Below are 17,200 nucleotides of genomic sequence, written 5' to 3' on the forward strand. Positions count from 1 at the left end.
TTAATGATAAGTCACTTTCACACCCTTTGGACTCCGTTTCTTTCTAATGGCAATTTTAAAGCTTTATCTCAATCTCTGGTTTATTCAAACTCCCCACTAATTCTGTGAAATTCATGGGCCAGGTAGGGTGCCCTGGGCATACTGAGGAGGGAACTGACCCTCAAAGAACTTCATAGACTTCTCAGCCTTTCCCTTTCCACCTGTTTTTCCCTCAGTATCATCCAATTAAGACCAAGTGTCTCGCGTAAGAAAGCAAACAAAAATACAACTTCTACACAAGTGGTTTTCTTTTAATTTTTTCTCCTTTCCCTCAAGGCCAAACTGTTAGGTAAAAGAGCTGGTGTTCTCTGTCCCCATGATCCCACCTTCTCTACCTGCTATGATCTGGATCCTTCATATACATAAATTATAAACTACAGTTGTTTAGGTGAAGATCACTGAGACATTTGTAAGGAGTAGCAGTTGCTTCTCAGGCTGGCTGTCTTGATCATTCTGCCACATTCTGCACTGGTCAACAGTCCCTTACTCTCTTGGCTTCATCAGCCTTGCTCTCTCCTAGTTTCCTCTTCTTTCTCTGGTCTTCAACTCTTTCTTTTGCAGGTTCCTCTTCTTCCATCTATCCCTACGTGAATGGAACATTGGTACTCTGCCATGTTCCATCCTGTCTCTTCCTGGCTGTGTTCGTCTTCTCCCTGGCTTTAAGAAATACCTGAAGGCTGATGATTCCTGATGGATCATCCATTTTGGATTTCTCTCTCCGGAACACTCCTTCCAACAGCTTACACAGTGCTGAGCTCAGATATCCCACATTTGCACCCAACTCAAGAAGATTCAAACAGACCTCCTTACATTCCTACCAAAACTGCTCCTTTCTATATGTCTTTTCTCTTGGCAAATAGCATCATCTCCTGCCTTCTTGCCCCAACCAGAAATCTCCATGTCAGTCTAGACTACTCCTATTCCCCATTATCCTCAATATAAACCATTACGTCCTGTCTGTCCTATTTCCTAAATATCTCTAGAGCTGTCCCAACCTCCAATTGGCACTTCCATTGCTTTAGTTGAGCCCTAAATTTTTCTCTAGAAATAACCTCCTCACTGCCATCTCTCTTCTATTTGTCTTCCACAACAATAGTAGCCATAACTTTTTTAAAACTCTTACTGCATGACAGTTAGAAACCTTAAAAGCTGTCCTTGCATAAAGTCCTTAGTAGTTTCCCAGCCATGCAGCACCTTCAGGAGAGTTTTGGCTTTGGGGGCCTGTAGAGCCTGGTGTGTTCTGGCCATGCTTACTTGGAGCCCCAATCCATCACACCTACCTTCTCCCAGCTCCCAGGACACACCAAGTACTTTAACACCTAACCTCCTCACTTGCTTTTCTCTGTGGAATGCCCTTCCCTCCCCCATCCTTATCAGCCTGGCATTCTCTTCTTCGTCCTTCAGAAAACTCTACACTAAAATCTCTATCAAGAGCCAGGTGGTGGGTATTATGGAGGGCACGCTTTGCATGGAGCACTGGGTGTGGTGCAAAAAACAATGAATTCTGTTACGCTGAAAAGAAATTAAAAAAAAAAAAAGAGTACCTTCCAAAGAATAATTAGCTGTTCCCTTTCCAATGCTCCTACACAGAAATGTACCCAACAGGTACATTTATTATAGTGATAATTCCACTTCCATGTATGCCTCTGTCTTCCCACCAGGCTGTGAGCTCCTTAAAGTCAGCAGGCACTGTGTTTTTCCTTGAAATCACAGCACAAAGATATACATAGTGCACAGTAGACACTTAATAAATGTTTGCTAATGAATGCCCAATGACCAGCTCTGGGTCATTAAATGCTGCAGTCATTTCTCCTGATCTGAGCAGAGACCAAGAGATCCCCTTTTCCCATCTCATTGTCTCACATCCTAAATAAATAAATAAACAAGTTTGCACAGTGATATCAACATCTCTTTTAGCTTAAATATTCTATGGGTTTTACAAAACTACTTTGTGGACTATAAATAGGTTCATAAATCCATCTACAGCAGTATTCTGACCTAGGAGCCTCATTGCACCGCCCTCTGTGACCAGGTATTTAACAAAAAAACCATAGTTGTTCATAGGACCTCCGTAGGGCTGATTTTCATCTTCTTTATCTTCATTTCTGTGCGGTAATCACAAGAGGGCAAGTATTTTTCATGCTTTCAATACTGACACTCGGAGAACTTAAAATTCGAGAGTATAAAAACCAGGTTTGCTGGAAACTAGGTTCGCATTTGGGAAAATGAGATCACTAAATCACTCAGTACTCCCCTCCCCTTCCCAGCCTTTTTTCGATGCCCTGGCCAGGTTGCTAATTAGGTAACTTCTTATCATAATTACCTAGTCAGCCTTAATGGCTTCACACACTCTGCTCCGTCTCTCACTGGTCCTGTAGGGCCGCTTTTCAATTGTTAAAACAGCTGCTGAGTTTCAAGCCGGAGGAGGCTCGGTGTGCGCCGAGGGGAAAGCGCTCCCTGAGTGACGGCTGTGGTAGGCAGGCGGTCGGGTGAAAAAGTGGGACATGAATGCACAGTTTGCACACTCTGCTTTCCGCCTCCAACCTTCTGGATTTAGCTCGTCTCTCCACTCCCTCCTCCCCATCAACCCCAGAGTTCCCCCTTGTTGTGCACCCGGGTCTCCCTGACAGTGCGATGGCCCCGTGTACGCCTCTCCCTAGGTTTTGTGGCTTTGGGGGGGGGGGGGTCTCGGTGGGCCTCCCTCTCCTTCCCCGCGACCCGCGGGGCGGTAAGGACATTGGTGTGTCCCCTGCGATGCCGCCTGCGAGGGTCCTTGTTTGGGGAGTCCTGGGTCGTGGAGTGTGTGTGTTTGTGTGTGTGTGTGAGTGTGTGTTTGCGCGCGCGCGCGGTGGCGCGCAGCGGGAGGGAGGGAGGAACTGAGGGGGGAGGCATCGGGCAGAGGAGGGAGGGGGCGGGCGGGCAGCGGTGGGGCGGGAGGGGGAGCGGCTCTGGGCTTCAGCAGTGACACTCGGGAGCGAACACACACACTCCCCGCTCGGAGCCGCGAGAGAGCGGAGCTTACCGCGCAGCGTACCCGCCGCCGCCGCGCGCCGGGCTCTCCTTGCGTCGCCCTCCAGCCAGGCGCCGGTGCCCCGAGCGGCCGCCCGCGGAGCGCGCGACAGCCCCTCTGGCCTCGGCAGCATCCTCCCGCCGCCCAGCCCCCGCACCCTCCTCGCCTTTTAAAAGGACCTCCCGCCACTTCCCCGCTCTGTCCCGGGATCCCCCAGCCCCGGGCTTCTCCCCGCTCCACTCCGCAGCAACTTCGGCGGCCCGCGCGCCGCCAGCCTCGCCCGCCTTTGAAGTTTGCAGCGCCCACCGCAAAGTTGGGACACTTCGGCCGATTTAATTTTTCTCTTTTATCTGCCTCCTCCTCCGCCTCCCAGCCCCTTCGGTTCCTGAGTACTGGTGCTTAGCATCTTGGCCGGTGCCGGGGACGTGAACTGTTTCGCACACCACACCTCGGGGAGGGATTTTTCCTCTCGCCCTCCCAGGAAAATCAAACAGATTTTTGTAAGGTAAGTAGCGAGAGGAAAGCAAACTTGTGACGCCTCGACGCCTTAGCCCGCCACCCCAAGACCTGGCACAGGGAGTGTTCACACCCAAGGTTTCATCCGGGGTGGGGGGGTGGAGGCGCGCGTCCCCTAAGTCAGAGGGGCCCAGCGAGGTTCTCCGTCACCGCTGGACGAGGGCGCCAGATCCAGAGGAGCAGAGGGCTTTAGGGGCGTAGAGCAGGTCTCCCTCGGTTTTCCACGCTGGCTTCGTGGCTGGGCGGCGCAAACGGTGTTAGGAGGTGGAGAGACAGTTGCACAGGCCGGGGACACTAGGTTCCCGGTACCCAGGGTGCGGCGGAGTCCGGGGAGCCACAGAACCTTTATCCCGGACTTGGCCTGGACACTTACTTTGCCTGCCTGCCTGGAGGGCTGCTGCCTCCCCCTCTGCTTCATGCCCTCTCCCTTCGCTAGAGAAAGTCTGAGGGACTGGGTGATAGAGGCGCGTGAGTGTGGGACGAAGAGGGGTCTGGGCTGCGCATGGGGCAGGACAGGAGCGGGTTCCTGGCCGGCGGCCCCCATCCCCGCAGCGGGGACTCTGGGATCTCGGTCCCCTTCGGCCAGCCGAACCCCCACCGCTCTGGCTCCTCGTTAGTCCTCTGCCCGCTAGGCGAGCATCGTTAGAGAAACTTCCTCGAGCTAAGCAAGGAGGCCTGGGACCTGAAACTGCTTTTGCCGGGGTACTAGAGCAGCCACCGAGGGGACTTTCCCTCTCGCCCCAGACCCAGCGACAGAGCGTCATGCCCCAGCCCTGTCTGTGCACCAGTCGGTGTTCGCTCTAAGTCGGCGCTACCTTCTGTTCCACGGAGCTGAGAGTTGGGGCGGCCCCGACACTCGGGAATCCGAACGAGTGGTTCCAGGTCCCAGCTGTTCTCCCGGGACACTTCGCAAACTGCAGACTTTAGGGTGCGGTTTCGTTTCATTGTGCGCCCTTCCTGCCCCCACCCACCCCGTACGCCCGCCGGGGGCTGGAGAATTCGCCGCTGCCCCCGCACCAGGTCCAGGCGGGTCGCGGAGGCCCTTGGAGTTTGCCGTGGGCACCTCTGCAGGGGCGCTGAGCTGTTCTTCGGGCCAGGTCGCGGTTCCCCTCCCGGTCCCCTTCGGGGCGCTGTCCATCTCCTGCTCTGGGTACAAGGAGCTCCCTGAAACCAAGACCTTGAGCGAGAAATGAACCTGAGAAACTGTCTGGGTTTAATTTTTTTTTTTTTTAAACATAGTTCCTTTTAGCAACTTAGTTGCGCTGGTTAATTTGTCTAGTTTTCATCATCATTCGATCCTGCTATATCAAAAAAACAATTTATTTTTTCATTCAGTCGCTAACCTCTCCAACCACACTACCCTCTTTCCCCCACCGCCCTCGCCCACCCCTTCTTTTGCCTCGCTTCCTGAACCCTTTTTCTTTTCTGAAGGAGGGAATCTCCGCACCTCCTCCCTTTCCCCCCCCCACCCGGTCCCTGAGCGCCTTTGAGAACCAGGGGAGTCGTCAATGGAAATAAATAGGACCCCCGCTCCATTCTCCGCCCCTTTTAAACAAGTAAAATCCTCCCTGGGCTGGCAGAAGTAGAGATAAAACATCCCTCCAGAGGGAGCGGTTTTGAGGATTTGATCGGAATGAATTGTTTTATTATCCTGAAAGATGTGATGGATGGATGCTAGAGCAATACGGGTACAGATCAGAGTGTACTGAGGGCTCTCAGTATTTATTATTATTAATTATTGTTTATTAAGGGTAATAAGAAGACCATACCCTAGCTGAAGACCATGTTTATATTTGGTTTTGATTTTGTGTCAGTCTCTTATTACAGTGGTTTCAGAAAGTGAATACACCAAAAGGATATTAATTTCTCACACCCATTCTGCATATGGAATTAATTAAATGTCAAAAAGATACTGTCATTTTACCAAAGTTTTAACCCATGAACTTTTAGAAGGTTGCATTCTTATGAAATGCCCTCTTTTGCCTCAGTCTGTCTCCTTAAAGTTCAAAAACTTGGTAACATAATTAATTATGGTCCCAATTCCCATTTTCAATCTAAACCTATATGCAGGATTACATTAAAATATCCCATCATTTATCCTTTAAAAGTGACTCTGATGAGTTTAAATTCTTGGGGAAGGGGAGTCAGCTGGGAATGAGAGGTCCAGAAGTTAGAAAAATTAGTGACTATTTCAGATTTCACTAAAAAATCCTTTAATTCCTCCTTTAAGGAATGATATTAACAAGTGTTTTCTCTGCGTAATTCTGAACTTCAGTGAATGTCCTTAATCTTTACCATACATTAGAAACACAACAGCTTGAAGCTTTGTCTGTATTGTTTTCATTTTTATGTCAGGACGTTTTATTCATTAAACCTGTATGTAGAAGTCACAGGCTCCACGTGGCAGCAACACTCTGTTTTAATTAGTAACTATCATAAAAAAGAAGCTAGAACTCTGTAATGGGCCTAAATTGCTAGGAATTATGTGTGGTTTAAATTATGCATTTATTTCAGCAGAAATGAAACCATTAATACAAAACATCTTTTAATCACTTGCAGACACAGCTTTTATCTCTTAAGATGTAACAAAATATATAATTGAAAAATATCCTTCTAAGAATGAGGGAAGCCCTGACCCTCATTTTATTTGTCCTGGACCTATTGAACATTCATGTGGTAACATGAATAGTAAGCAAAGAGTGATGTCATAACCTTGGCAATACCATGCTGAGGGAATGCTTACATTCAATGTAGCCATCGTGGATCAGTCTGCAGATGTAGCAACTTCTTCAGCTGGCTTCATGAACCTGGTGATTCAGGTATTAGTTTTCTCACTGGGATTTATTGACCAGACTCTCCATGTGATAAGGGAAAATTTGTGTTGTAGAACTCTAAATATTTGGAATGAAGGTGGGAAGATAGAAATAAAATATACCTGTCAGTTGTTCTCTTCCTGTATTCGTTTCTATAGTATTTCTATTCAGTGTACCAAGAGGCCAGAATTTTTATTTTCAAACTGATGGTGTTTTTGTTGTTTTTGTTAGGACAGAACTTGTCCTTCATTTTGCAATGATGAATGAGTAGATCTGGAAATGTAAGGACTATGCCTGAGTTAACAGATAGCAAGGAGTAGTGTGAATTCCACAGGATATGCACTAAAATTATTTTAGTCTTTCTTCCCTTAGTTATTCCAGTGACAGGGTGATTGAGTCTAGTGACCAAGCAGTGCTCTCACGCTTTTTCTGCTCCCTATTTCTGTGTCAGGTCTCATTTTGGGGAGCCCTGCACTCATCCTAACATCCAAGTTAATGAGTGGACCTTGGCAGCCAGTGTCAGCTGCCATCATCTTAGTCACCAGGAAGAAAGCATATCCCATAGCCATCCCTATTGGGTGAAAAGCAAGTGTAATCCACAAAAGTCGTTCACGTTATTCACTTGACCCCAAAACAATGTCTAGAACCTCTAAATATCTACTTTGGAACAATTATTCCAAAGAATATAATTTATTCATTTCCAGTTGATTCACAATCATTCAGTAGAAGAAACTAAACAAGTTAGAGTTGAGTAGTAAACAGTAAATCACACTAAATCTTTACTTTCAGACTGACTTTAAAATTAAAGCACTCTAGTATTTAAATACTCCATTTAAAAATGCTTTGCAATTTAACCCTGAGGTTAGGCTAAATTCTGCCTTATTTTAACATTATATTACAATGCAAATTGACACCTATGTTACACACACTCATGCTTCCACTTCCACGTGTTAATTTTCAACTAAGAAGAAATGTAAATACTTTGCTGTTACTGTTAAAAAGAATCACATAGCATGACATAGAAAAACAAAACTGCTGATATTTTATTGTATCATATGGTGATATGCTGATCCTAAATTTAGTTAATATTTCTGAGAAGAACCACACCATTTTAGGATGAATATGTTGGGATATGTATATAAATCTCTTGCCTCTTCTGAGAGGACACCTGGCATTTGCTTTCTATAGCCCACCAGCGCCCAAGCCAATGACAAATGCAGGTATATTCCTGGCTGCTTACTTCTTGAACACATTTCCTAAAGCCAAAGATGCTATAGTCACACCTTCCCCCTTTCTTTTGGTATGTTACTAAAAACTGCAAACCAACTAATCCATGCATTTTAATATTTTGAAATATTTAGAAATTATAAAATATATAATATTAATTGACCCAAGATTTTAAAAAACATTTCTAGTTTTACATTTAAAAAATTGAGAGTAAAGGTATTTGATCAGTATGGAATAAAAAGCAAATTGGCAATATGTTTCTGCAAATTTTACCCTTTGGGATAGAGACAGATTTGACCACAGAACAGCTGGATATTGGGTCCTGTTACAATGTCAATTTTTTTTTAAGAACTCACTAAACTAAATGTGATTTAAACTTTAAAGTCCACAGACCTCAAGTTTTTAAATCTAGAAACTTCCAAGATTACATGTCATTATTCCTTCAACAATTTCCGGATCCCTTGGAAACTGATTTATTTTAGTAAGTTGGTGAGTTGCTTTTGGTTTTGAGTTGTTAATTTTTCCATGTTTCAAATTTGAAAATGACACATATTTAATATTTTATATATTTCTCTGAAGTATTTATTTTTAGTTCACTTGTGAAAACTCTGAATGAATCTTTAAAAAAGAAAAATGTGGAAGAATGTATATAGTTAACTTTTCCAATGTCCCTTAATTGTTCTTTTGAAAGAAATTGCTGCTATTCTTTTGAAAGAATTGCTTCTATATAGTTACGAGAAAAGAAAAAAAACATTTTTGGAAACAGTGGGTTATATAGAGTTTGGAAGGAACTCAATAAAAACATAATTACACGATTAGAAATCAACTCATTTGAACAAACCTCTTAGACACTGCCTCTGCAGTGTGGAGATTTTAAATATAATAACCAAATAACAAAATTGAGTTAGCAATATGCACTCATTTTCTAATTGGAATGATTACAGCCAATATCACAAATAGAGGTCACTGACTGTAGTGTATGGTAACTGTGCAAGTTTCTGTCTTCTCCCCAACATGAAAGCGAGGTACACACTGTCTTCTTCCAGTTGTGTGCTTGGAGGACATATATTCCACAATCTAAAGACATAGCCAAAAAATATGGACTATATTCAAATGCGTGTTTTATCCATAACTAAAAATCAGAAGTACATAGATCTTGTTCTCTGAGGCAATTGTCCATAAGCATACAGATCTAAATAAAATGAGACGGAATTTTATCCTTTTTCTAAAAGAAATAGTAAAACCTGAACCCATAATTAGAAAGATCTGTGAAGAGTGATATCTTGTTTTTGAAATCACTATGACTGTAGTTAAAGTTATAATATAGAAACTATGAGCAAGTGTTTATTTATGAAGATTGAGAATACTGTGTCTGGATAGTTGACAAACAAAATGAGGGGCAACATTGTGATGCTTACCTGAAAATATTGTATTTAAAAGGGGAAAGCTAGTGTGAAAGGGATTAATCTATTTAGGGTTAGTTTCTCTGACTTAGGTGCTACAAGTGTTTGGTGCCTCCTGGAGTATAGATGGTTACAATTTACAGCACATCGTAGTGAAAAATAAACCTCAGCAATCCTTATGAACTTAGGAGATGGCTTTGATTACTCTCTTTTATTCAGGTCATGTGTACTCAAAGCTCACCGGCATTGCCAAATGTAACATTATGCATTTTATTTCTGTAATAAAATATGTTTCTGATTAAATTATCAGTCATACCAAAAAAAAAATCAACTCACATAAGCATAAATGTACTTGATCCTTTTTAGTTATCTTGTTTAAAATACATACAGATAATAAATACACTTTACCCATAAGAATACACTAGTAGATATGTCCTGGTTGAAATCTAAATATTATTCATATGTTGATAGCACTCAATAAATGTTGTAATTCATATTAAAACCCAGCATTCACTGAAATTCAGTGATATTATCAAAAGCTTCAAATTGGGATTGGTTCAGAAGTAACTGGATCCTGTAATTGGAGAGAGATTTGTTGCCAGCAGTGGTGACGGAGATCAGAAACAGCAGTGGTAGCTAAAACACCTGGGAAACAGAAAAAACAGCAATCATTTAGCTTTGGGTCTCCCCAAGTCTCAGATATTTTAGTTCTCAGGTGATCCTTCGAAGTTTGCTAAAATGTGCTATGAAAATATGTTACTTTTTTTTTTATGGAAAATGAAACTGCTCCCTAAATAGAAGATACGGATTTGACCCTCTGATGATCCCAGTGGCAGGCATAACTGTATTAGTAGGTGGACAAGCAGGCAGGTCTTATGGGAAATGGCCTGAGGTCCTGGGGAAGCCACCCTGCCCCCAAATGCTACCAAGGCCTCTTGTGGTACTAAAATGCTATCTGCAAAAAGATGATTTTTCGTGGGTTTTTTTCTTTAAGATTTTATTTATTTATTTGACAGAGAGAGAGCGAGATTACAAGCAGGCAGAGAGGCAGGCAGAGAGAGAGGGAGAAGCAGGCTCCCCGCCGAGCAGAGAAGACAATGCAGGGCTTGATCCCACGACCTTGGGATCATGACCTGAGCGGAAGGCAGAGTCTTAACGCACTGAGCCACCTAGCCGCCAACTGATTTTTCGTTTTTAAAATAACTTTGTTTTTGAGTGTCCACTGTAAATATGAAAATGCCACTAGGATAGGAAACAGGGTAAGCTGCTGTCAGCTAACATCCTCCCAAGATGTTAATAGCTGGACAAAGCCAGACTAGAAGAAGGCTAGTTTAAGACAAAATTTTAGAGACGGGAGATACTGACATTTGGATCTCTTGGCCTCTTCTTCTTTGGACAGCCTCCCGTTAGAATACACGTGTTCTTTTTTCCTCTTCCTCTGATAGTTGCTTCTCAGTTTCTTATACTCTAGAAGTTATGCCCGGGCCAGGTTTGTGGGCCACAGCTGGAATGGCCCCCTTGCTTCGTTGAATGCTCTTCTGTCACCATCCTGAAATTTATAATTCTTGAACAAGAGGTCTTGCACTTGGCCCCACAGTTTTTCATTTTATACTGGGACTACAAAATATGTAACTCATCTTCTTTCTACCTTAATGTGAATTTAAGATATGGAATCTTGATGTTGAAGAACTGGTAAGGATATTTGAGGTTATCTTTGCAAGGTTAGGTCGAGTGAATATTTGTATCAAAAAACTAATATTTCAGTAAAATGAAAGAACAATACTCTTTTAAACAATTGAGATACTGAACAGGTATCTAGCTTTTGATAGTGCTGATCTTGTAAAGCAGAGGTCTCTAAAAGGGAGTGGCATCTTTGCCTTACAAGACGTCTCCTTAAGATGAAAGGAGAAAATATCAAAACTCTATTTAAACTTACTTTTATGTATAAAGAAGGAAAAGAGTTTTGTTAACATTATGTAATATATTTATTGGCAAAGGCACTCTTACTCAGCATATCGGATGATCACTGAAAAATCAGTAATCATAGAGGTGACAGCTTCTGTGAAGTAAAAATAATAACAGGTGAAAATAATGACATTCTAATCAGCTCTGAGGAGAAGTCAGCCCTACCCAAAAGTTAACCAGAAAAAAGATGTGGAGTATAGGGGTTTTTCCAATGTAATCAACTATGATACTCATCACAGTATAGAATGTCTCAAGTCATATATGTGTGTGTGTATATGTGTGTGTGTGTACATATATATATTTTATTTTATTATATACATATTTACTTATATAAATAAATATGTATTTTTATTTAATATATATATGTGTATATACACACACACATATATATGTAAGATATATATGTGTATATATAGACTGATATATATATATAAAATCCCAATTCTAAAAGATTTGGAGACACCACATTACAGGGCCAGAGGTTTTCAATAGAAAGCTGAAAGAGCCCTCAAATAAATCAGTCACCATTATCTTCAAGTATTCTTAGTTATATGTATAAGCATTTGATAATTCCTCTGTTACCAGTAAATAGATAATACACTCCATTATGTTCTGAAAAATTCAGTATTCTAAGAGTTAAAAAAAGTTACCTAACCTTAATGCTCTTGTAAAAAAAATATTGTGTTATATTTTGAAATTTATATTTAAAATTTTATTGTCTCTCAGTAAAGTTGCCAGTTATTAATTTACACCAAAGTTGTTTCTGTGCTTTGAATTTCACAACGTGAATGGAAATTATGCTACTTATTAACAGTATTAAAACTTCTTAAAACCCTCAGTTGTTCACAAGGTACTTCCACATCCATCATTTTCTTTAATCCTCACGGGAACCCAGTGAGGAAGATATTAATCCCCTACTGCTGAGAAGTCTGAAACTCCATTTCAGCTAAGAGAATAAACTACACTCACAACTTTTAAAATAAAGTGGGGACTCCTTGGTTCCAGAAGCAAAATTGATGGAAATGTCTAAAACTTTAAAATTGAGATTAGTTTCCAAATTAATTTGCAAGGACACAATTTATTTGGAATTTTTTTTTGTTACAATTTAATGATTCAAAAAATCATTAATTTAATCTAAATTCACAAGACCTTAATCGTAGACAGTTTATGTGCTAAATGTTTACTGGTTTGGGTCATGGTTAACTTACTAGGTAATTTTGTGGCAGAAGATGAGTACACTTTTTCACTTTTAAATTCATAGGTGTTAAGGTACAACACTGAAAAATTAGTAATTTGTAGACTCCCTTCTTAAATTAGTGGTAATTCTTAAGAATTCACCTCTAAAGTCATTCCAGTATTCTAATAATGTGGCATTTTTAAGAGATGTAAGATTTGAAGTTAGATCTGTTTAAAAAATTTTTAAATAAGTGATTCTTCCCCAGACTGGATGAAGTTCTACATTTCAATGGAATACTGAGAGTTGCTGTAGACGCATAGGCTAGGATATTCCAAATACCCTAAATACTTAAAGCCCTTTAAGACATAATGAGGAATAATTGAGCTCCAACAGTGAAAATATTTATACACCCACACATATTAACACTTCAGCCAGCAAGTTCAGCCTATAATTGAAAAAAATATCTATATTTAAGGTTTTGTTCATACTTGCAAAGCAGTGACAACAAAGAGGCAGTTTTGAAACATCTTTTTCTCTTAGTAGGCTCTATGTTGTGTAATGACCGCTAATGACAGTTGACCCCCTACACTCACCAGCTACAACCTTTCCCTAGTGCATCCCTTAAAAAATTTTTTTAAAGAAGAAAAACCACGCCTAACTGCGTATCTTACTTTTGGGGGAAGGAGGGGAAGGGATGAAATAATTGTGGTCAGGATTCTGTGGTTTGTCTTCTCTCTGATTGTTGCAGACCTACGTGTTTGTATTATAACATCATAATTTACTGTAAACTCTTCATTAAAAGTGACCGTGGGGTTTGCCCGCATTATCTGCCTTTTGAGTGCCCTGTTCTTTAATCATCTCTTAATCCATAAATAATAATGCAAAACATCCCAGGAACTGAGCCTGATCCTCAGCTCTCTAATCTCGACACGTGCATCTGAAATCCTTTGCTAGATCTACTGCCTGCAAAGCCAGAGCACACTCACCTTTGAATCCCTTTAATCCATCTTTGTTTGTTAAACAATATTGATGCCCTCAGATATGGTCTCTCAAGGCTAACAAAAAGAATATTAAGGATTTCCTACTGTTTGTGTGATTATTTTTAAAAACTCAACATCTTGGCCTCTCCTCTGTGTTTCTAGTCAGTCTTTGAGGAAAGAGGAACTTTTTATCTGATAGATTAGGTAAATTCAGATAGAATAACCTGATGCTGAGATTCCTTCTGACACCTGTTTAAAGAGCAGGCCAAAACATGTATCTTTTGTTGTTGAGTAAAATGTTGCAACTAGTTAGAGAAGCTGTTTTATACTATGTGCAGATAAACAGGACCTCTTATTTCAAAAGAGCATTCACATCCACTATCTTAAACCTCAAAACAACCCTGGGAATAATTGTCTCCATCGTGTAGATGAGGAAACGGAGACGAAAAGAGATTAAGAGACTTGCTCCCAGTACAAAAGGCAATAATGGTTTAGTCAGAACTTCTTCCCCTCAGATCTTCTTACTCGAAGTCCAGCAGATCATTTTCGGTTTTACTTTGGCAACCTTTTAACTGTTCCCAAACTTGGAGACATGAGACCGGAGAGTGAACTGCAGAAAGAAAAGAGAGGGGAGACTTTAACTACCCTTTCTTTAAGGTTCTCTCAACTGTGAGATTGTCACGATCCAGTGTCCTTGGAGAGTATTATCTCATCTCTCCAAAGACAGGGCTCTACGTTTATAGTTTGGTTTTGGCCTAGGATTTTGTAAAAGGGGTCACAGAAGAAATACGTATTTGAAAACTGTTACTTTAACTTACTTCTTTTTACAAGAACAGGACAAATGCATACTTGTGTGCCCCCCCCTTTTTTCTTTTTTTTCTGGAAATAAGAATAATATAGGGTTTAACTTTTTTAACTATTTAAGGTTCCTGATACATCTGTCCCACTCTTCTATCTTTGGATTATATTATCCTGATTATAGTTATTTTTAAATCACTACCTTGATTTTGTCCTGTGTGTTGGCCCTGGAGGCCACCACAGAAAATCCGACAGCAGACAGGCTTTACTGCTGTCTTATCAAAATAAGTTCCAGTGGGTGCAGGGGAAGAGGCAAAGTTCCAGGACCATCACGAACTGGGAAAATATAGGATTGGGTCCGTGGAACCAAATGCCAATTCTTAGTCTATGGTATTTATTCTTCTATAGTAATAATGATTTCTTCTTGATAGAATCTTATTTCTTAGTATTTGCCAACTCCATTAAGTAGATGAATAAATTAGAATCTTGTCACAATCTCCTAAAAATTCCACTAGGCCATTATTGGGCTTTAATATAAACACAGACATATTCCCCAGAGCAAAAAACCTGCCGTCTTCCTCCTCCTCCTCCTCCTTCTCCTCTTCCTCCTCCTTGTCCTCCTCCTCCTCCTCCTTCTTCTTCCTCTTTCTCTTCTCCCTCTTCTTCCTCCTCCTACTCTTCCTCTTCCTCTTCCTCTATGTAAAGAAGGTAGAGAAAAGAAAGCCGTGAAACTGTGTGGATGTAATAATAGTGCTCACAGTAAAAGGAGGAAAGGATGTGTATAATCTGCATGTCATCCATGCTGAATAGATGTTTAAAACATTAACATTTGGTCATGAGAAAAATTGGAAATCAGGAAGTTCAAATAATGAGGGGAGGGGTGCCTGGCTGGTTCAGTCAGTAGAGCATGCGACTCTTGATCTCAGAGTTGTAAATTCAAATCCAACGTTGGGTGTAGAGTTTATTTAAAAATATATTTTTTTAAAAGTATAAATGGTGCAAATACTGGAGAAGAAAATCATAGTGCCACCATTATCAGATAATCGGTCACACGATTGGAAGAGACAGAGCTACTCGAAGTGCAGCCCACGAACTATCAGCATCCACATCTCCACGGAGCTTGTTAGAGAGGCCGAGTGAAAGGGCCCACCCCACATCTTTTGAATTAGAATCTGCAGCTTAATAAGAAAGCTGGGTCATGTGATTGTACATTCAAGTTTGAGAAGCACTGGTCCATAGCATTTGTTCCTATTTTCTGATCAGAATGTATCCCAACCAAACCATATTCTACATGTTTTCAGAGGAAAGAGGTCCTCTCAAGTAATGCACTATGTTATTCTTACTAAGACATGACTGTGTTTTTAAGGACAGAAGAAAATGCATCCTTCTACTAGGCTCCTGGACCATCCAGCATGTACCACCCATCTAATAGCAACCAGATAACAGGTTTCCATGAGGTCCACCTCTAAAGATTAAAGAAATACTTCCCAAGTTTTTGAGTTTTACAAAGTAGCCTATTTTATACCCATAAAATTGCCAAAAGCATCCATGACTTATTTCCTATTTAGCTTATAATATCTCTTGAGAAACAAATTCTGTAAATCAGCAATAATAATCAATTTTCCTATTTTGGATTTTATTTATTTGTTACCCACAAAATGTCACGAACACTGGCTTGGTGTTTAGGTTCCGTGATCAGCATTATACCTGTTGTAAAGATAGCATTGCATTTCCTTTCTGCAGAACATGGGCATCTCAAGAATATGTACAAACAGAAGTTAAAATGGTCTGCAGTAGAAGTACACACATTGGAAAACACAACTAGATTGCCCTGTGGTTGTAGATGCTTAAGTTGTGAAGAAAGAGTAGGATTCTGACACCCAGAGAAGCGGCAGAGACAAAGGAGGCCTCCAGTGCCCAGGGCAGGCAGCACATGCTGGGAAGGGGAAACCCCATGTGGGGAGTTGTAGGAAATAAGTTTGGTGGAATGAGTTGTGAGGTCAGAGACCTCATGGGCACAGACTTCGTCCTCTAGTTCACGGGAAATCATCTGACTTTTTAAATTTTTGTCAGCAGAAGAAGAAAACATTTTTGTTTTTAAGATAAGGATGTTGGTGCTGTGCAAATGATCAGGGAGAGATGCAGGAAATGGATGTGAGAAGCAGTGAGTGGCTCATTTGAGGGACTGGCAGTCTGGATAGAGAAGAGAGAACCAGTCTGAGGGAATGTGCAGCAGGTGGATTGGCAGGATTTGTTGGTTAGCGGGGGATGGGGATTGAAAACAAGCAGACGATGGTGAGGTTCCTAGTGTGGCACCTGGCAGGCCGGTGCTCCTGAGGTAAAACTAGCATGTGCTGGTTTTCATGCGGCATCTGGTGACCCTCCAGCAGCCTTCCCAAGGACTACTCTTCCATTTCAGTCAACAAACACGGGAAGAAACCAAGGCAGTTCAGGAGTGGTCTCAATCTGCCCTTGGACTCGAGGGTACAGAAGTGTTCTGACAGAGGAAGGAATGGGGCCCAGATTCACAATGCAGCCTGAATCTGGCTCGGTGAGGCCAATGCTAAGCCACGTCACAGTTTAGAGTGTTCTATCCTGAGCATCCGAAGGAAAAGTGAGTCTGGAGCCAAGTAAATCAGCCTTGAGGCCTCGGCAAACCACCACCCCCAACTTCCTTGCATAGTCCAGAATCTGATGGGAGAGATTTCAGACCCCCTTACTCTTTGCAATAAACTTCTTGAAATCAGTATAATTAAGCAAATATTTATTTAGTGCCTACTTTGTGTAAGAACCATATTAGTCTGTAGAAGAGATAGAAAAATGAGTAAAAAAAAATCTTTCCTAAGGGTCATTTACTTGGGTAAACTCATGAAAGCGTCATGAAGAGCTTTTTTTTAAGGATGAGAAAAAATATTAAAATATCTATAGTTCAAGTGAAATAAGAAAGGGCCATAAGGATCGAAGCCTTTGGTTTTACTGGAGGACCTTGATTCTGCCTCATCTGCCCCTGATGTCCGCAAGGAACTTGCAGTAGGCACTCAAACACCAGTTCACTTACTGCCAATGCACAGAGGGAGCTCAGATAGCAAACCGTCTAAGTAAGTACCACACGGCTGCAATCTTGTTAAGAATCTTCCTGCAGATTTTGTAGCCCCCCCCCCTTTTTTTTCTTTTGGTATCTCACTCCAGAAAGTCAGGAAACATCCTTCCTCTGTCAGAACACCTTCTACTTTTTAAACTGCTCTGTTCAGTTTACCAGTTTTGTCAGAGAA

The 17,200-nt window shown here is 41.5% G+C and overlaps 1 protein-coding gene across 1 annotated transcript in view; it reads left to right on the forward strand.

Annotated features, from left to right (window-relative positions):
* Positions 1-3,034: 3,034 nt before the first annotated feature.
* Positions 3,035-17,200, forward strand: part of NDNF (neuron derived neurotrophic factor) — a 40,072-nt gene continuing 25,906 nt past the window's right edge. Inside the window, exon 1 of the mRNA XM_032858573.1 lies at positions 3,035-3,554. The gene's annotated coding sequence lies outside the window, so the exon portion shown is untranslated. The remainder of the gene's footprint in view (positions 3,555-17,200) is intronic.

The sequence above is a fragment of the Lontra canadensis genome, unplaced genomic scaffold (genome assembly GCF_010015895.1).
Source record: "Lontra canadensis isolate GAN:19392208 unplaced genomic scaffold, GSC_riverotter_1.0 scaffold1, whole genome shotgun sequence".
Classification (NCBI taxonomy): Eukaryota; Metazoa; Chordata; class Mammalia; order Carnivora; family Mustelidae; genus Lontra; species Lontra canadensis.